The 4,737-nt window shown below is 34.8% G+C and overlaps 2 non-coding genes across 2 annotated transcripts; both read left to right on the top strand.

The window, feature by feature from the left end:
- Positions 1-2,925: 2,925 nt before the first annotated feature.
- LOC121968840 lies at positions 2,926-3,031 on the top strand. The gene has a single exon (XR_006108371.1). It is a non-coding gene; the product is annotated as a small nucleolar RNA R71 (small nucleolar RNA).
- Positions 3,032-3,439: 408 nt separating this feature from the next.
- LOC121968856 lies at positions 3,440-3,545 on the top strand. The gene has a single exon (XR_006108384.1). It is a non-coding gene; the product is annotated as a small nucleolar RNA R71 (small nucleolar RNA).
- The last annotated feature ends 1,192 nt before the right edge of the window (positions 3,546-4,737 follow it).

The raw sequence follows: 4,737 nt of genomic DNA, 5'->3' as shown, positions 1-4,737 counted from the left end.
ATGTGTATACCTAATAATTTTATCCATTTCTATCAAACTAGCAAAATCAATGAGCATGATCAAGAATGGTCTAAAATAAAGCACTTGATTGTTATCAAACAAAATTTTGTAGTCTAGAAACATATGTAGGAATAAGTGTATCATAATCCTTGGTGAATCAACTTAACTCTATCAAACAATATCAATAATGAGCATGACCATAAATGGATTTAATCTTAGTCTATGAATAAGTTCTCCGTGATCAGTGTAGATCGTGGCCTAAATTCCTCAAGTATCCACTCCTAATTCTAATCAAGTCGTCATTAAACTATCTTTTCCTTTCATTCCTAACAGAAACACTGCTTAGTTCATCTATACTAAATCTACCCAAGGTCTAAAGAATGTGCTCGATATCAAGAGAAATCTAGTGTTTATTTTCCCAGTAACCTAACTCGATCTCAAAGGAGCAAACAACTAGTTTCCACTCACGACAACAAATTTTTCAATCCCTTACTTCATCTTCTCTTTTTTTTCCTTTTTCTTTTCTTCAACTGCACATTTGTAAAGACGCAATTGGTGGGATTTACATTTTTCCAAATGATTTTTAATGATTCAAGCATAGATCTAATGATCAAAATGTAGTTAAGAAATTACCATGGAAATTTAAGTACTCATCAAGTCTAATTAATCATGACTATTTTCAGAACTATTAACTATCAAAATAAGACAAAGTTTAAAGAGATCCTTAAGCTAGACTAGAATCAAATCTTTTCAATGAAATCCAATGCTCATGTCCTGGTATTGAAGATAGAGAAAAATAGATCACCAAACATACTAGAACTAATTACTAATCATACGGATCTAAACAATAAACGTGCGAAAAAGTTTGTTATCAAACAAATGTTATGCTCATTCTGATTCACTAAAGATAGAAAAAAATTAATCACTACATATACTAGCATTGAAAAAAAATGTAACTCATGAAATCCAGATAATAAATGTGCTAGAAGTTTACTCTTGGATAAGTCAGCAGTAATAGTGTAGATAGTGTAACTCAAATGCCTTAAAACATGAGGGAAAACAAAGTGCAACTAGACTAAGTAAGCAAAATGCAAAGTTTTATTATCAAAATCTAAACTATAACCCAACATATATGCATCTAAGTATGCATCCCCCGGACTTAAACTTTTCATTGTCCTAATAAAAATAAAATCAGATATAAAAGGGAATTAAGGTTAAAGGAGATACTAAGTGAGATGTGCCAAGTTAATGGATCAATCAAGTTTTGAAATTACTCCAGTATCCTCAAGCCTCCTAAATAATGTATCCTGAAAAAGAAGTATGAACAAGAAAAACTAAGTAAAGGGATTGGGTCAAGAAAAGTGAAAAGAAAATAAATTGAAATAATAACAAGAAAGAAACTTGGGTTGTCTCCCAAGAAGTGCTTGTTTTAGGTCCTAAGCTCTACCACCTCATTAGACTCATCGAAATCTCGCTCTTAGAGGGGTAAGATATTTCAACACCCTTTTGCCAAGGGCTCTTATTATTGAGAGAGCATTCAACATAAGAGCTATAGTGTGAAGTAAATCTCCCTCCATCGTTGTCTTCTTAGGAGGTCTTTCAAGTGAACAAAGACAGTTCAGATTGAGCTCTAATTTGTAGCCCAAGTGAAAATTACACATCCAAAAGAAAAACAAATCGCCCACAAGAATGTTATATAAGATAGAACCAAAACCATATCAAGATAAGCTGAATAAGTAATAAAAATTGAATCACATCCAAGAAAGTCAATTATAGGTACCTCTATATAGTTTTCTAAAAGATCACAAGAAATACTAACCTTGCTTTGTTGACAAATACCTGAAACTTCTAAACATGTGGATGTGACTTCTTCTAAAATAAATGATGGTTCTAGCTCTGGCTCAGGTATTGGTGCAACTAAAGGTGGTGATTCTTGAGACTCTATTAACTCTGCATAGGTCCCTTCACATTGATCCATCACATGTTCAATTCTTGCTATTCTCATAGTCTCTAAGGGTTGTATGGACAAAGGAGGTGATTCTTGAGTTGTTGCTTCCATAACACAGCTCCCTACACTTCCTTCTATATCATTAACATCAACACATGTAGTGAAAAATATTCCCACATCAATATCTTCAATAGGAGAATCAAAACTACAGGAGAGTCAATAACTTCACTTGCAGCTTTAAGTTGATCTACCTCAGTACATTCATCATCTGAAGAGTTCCCATCTTTATACACATCAAAAAATTTGTACTCAACCATATTAATATCACAGAATTTGCCACAATCTTCATCTTTGTTGGCCCCTACTTGCCTTTATCGAAAAGGAATCCTAAGTGGAGGTCTTAGGAATGATTGAGCTTGTGGCTGAGGTTTAACTTGCTTGTCTAGTGATGGTGTGATCAATCGTTGAGGAAAAAGTACTTGTGGCCTTTGGACACATTCTGGGATAATGAAACTGAGTTTTTGTAGTATTCTATTGTTCTTCTCCTCAATTCTATACAAGCCCTTCTCCAGATGTTCTTCATGATTCATGTCACTTCTCAACTTAATATCATTACAATGTTCACTAGGCCTTGTCTGGGTGGACGGAAAGGGGGGGGCGGGGGATGTTCACAAGCCTTCAACTGTTCGAACTCCTCATTCTATGACTTGTGCTTTTCAAAACTCTTGGATAGTTGAACTACATTTTGTTTGGCAGACTCTTTTATCTTCATGGCTTGTACTTTTGGAATTATCGAGGGAGAATCCATCCAACTTTTATCCGACCATTCTTAAAGGTTCAATGTCACTTGATCAATTAATGTATATGCTTCATCCACACTTTTGTTCATAAAAAAGCCTCCAGCTGATGAATTCAATAAAGATTTATTTGAGAAAGAAATCCCCATGTAGAATATATACAATGTTAGCCATCTTTCCAAATCATGGTTGGGACACTGTCTTAATAAACTCTTGAATTTGTCCCATGCTTCAAATAGTAATTCTCCATCTGCCTGAGCAAAACTTGTAATGCACTTCCTCATATACATTGTTCTGCTTGGAGGGAAAAATTGATTTAGAAATCGTTGCTCCAATTGTTCCCAATTTGTTATGCTTTGAGGAGGAAGAAAATAAAACCAATTATTCACAAGCCTCCAACTGTTCAAACTCCTCATTTTATGACTTGTGATTTTCAAAACTCTTAGATAGTTGAACTACATTTTGTTTGGCAGACTCTTTTACCTTCATGGCTTGTACTTTTGGAATTATCGAGGGAGAATCCATCCAACTTTTATCCGACCATTCTTAGAGGTTCAATGTCACTTGATCAATTAATGTATATGCTTCATCCACACTTTTGTTCATAAAAAAGCCTCCAACTGATGAATTCAATAAAGATTTATTTGAGAAAGAAATTCCCATGTAGAATATGTACAATGTTAGCCATCTTTCCAAATCATGGTTGGGAAACTGTCTTAATAAACTCTTGAATTTGTCCCATGCTTCAAATAGTGATTCTCCATCTTCCTGAGCAAAACTTGTAATGCACTTCCTCAAATACATTGTTCTGCTTGGAGGGAAAAATTGATTTAGAAATCGTTGCTCCAATTGTTCCCAATTTGTGATGCTTTGAGGAGGAAGAGAATAAAACCAAGTCTTCCCCTATCCTTGATACTAAAAGGAAATGCCATCAACTGAATGGCATCCACTGAGACACCCTCACAATTCACTGTATCATAAAACTCCAAGAATGTCTCAAGGTGTAGATATGGGCTTTCCGATGCTTCCCCTCCAAATTTATGACCTTGTATCATAGTAATTATTTGTGGATCTAGTTGGAAACTCTTTGCTTTAATATGAGATTGCACAATCGGAGATAAAAATCTTGCAGAGATGGGTGCAGAGAATTCTCTTAAGGGCAAACTTGACATGTTAGTGCTCATAGTGTCTGAAAAAAAAATTATGAGAAAACGTAGAAATGTAGAATTAAAAACCAAAAGGAAAATGTAGTAATGAAATATAAAGAATAAAGAATTCAAGATTAAAAGAATTGTCTAGATAAACTCTCATGTAAACTAACTAGATTTAAAGCACTCAATCCTCGGTAATGGTGCAAAAAACTTAATGTGGATGATCGCAAGTGCACGATTGTCGTCAAGTAATAAAATTTATAAAAGTTGATCCCATGAGGATTGAAGCTTAAATGCTAGTTGGTCTTACACTTCGAATCTAACTAGACAAAATTGATAATAGGTTGTTTTGAGATTTTTGATCAAATGCAGAAGTAAAAGAAAGAAAATTGAGGAAGTCCTTAATTCAAAAGATGTTCTCGGTCGAAGGTTTCATTGTAATGGTGGATGTTGTACTACGAATTGGCCCATTCCTAGTTCTTTGCTTGTATGTTTACAGGACAGCCAAAACATTTACCGAATTTCACCCCACGACGGTGTATCAGAGTACTTCTCTTGCCAGTAACCAAGTATGTCATCAAGTGAAGATGTAACTTCGAGAGTCTGGGTTTTCAGTAGAGTACCTCCTGTCATAAGGTCTTCCCGGGTATATGTCTCTAGATTACGTAGGTCACTCACTTAGCATATGATTAGGGGAAGCCCATTAGGTCAAGTGATAAACTTATCCATGTAACGACCACCCTTCTTACTACTACTACTACTCTCTAAGAGTGACCGTTACTTATCTACTAACTCTACTTAACCGGTTTATTAAAAATCTCTAGGAAAACCCTACCGAAAA

Source organism: Zingiber officinale, chromosome 3B (assembly GCF_018446385.1).
Source record: "Zingiber officinale cultivar Zhangliang chromosome 3B, Zo_v1.1, whole genome shotgun sequence".
NCBI classification, from domain to species: Eukaryota; Viridiplantae; Streptophyta; class Magnoliopsida; order Zingiberales; family Zingiberaceae; genus Zingiber; species Zingiber officinale.
The sequence above is the reverse complement of the archived record's forward strand: the minus strand, read 5'-3'. Positions and strand labels throughout refer to the sequence as shown.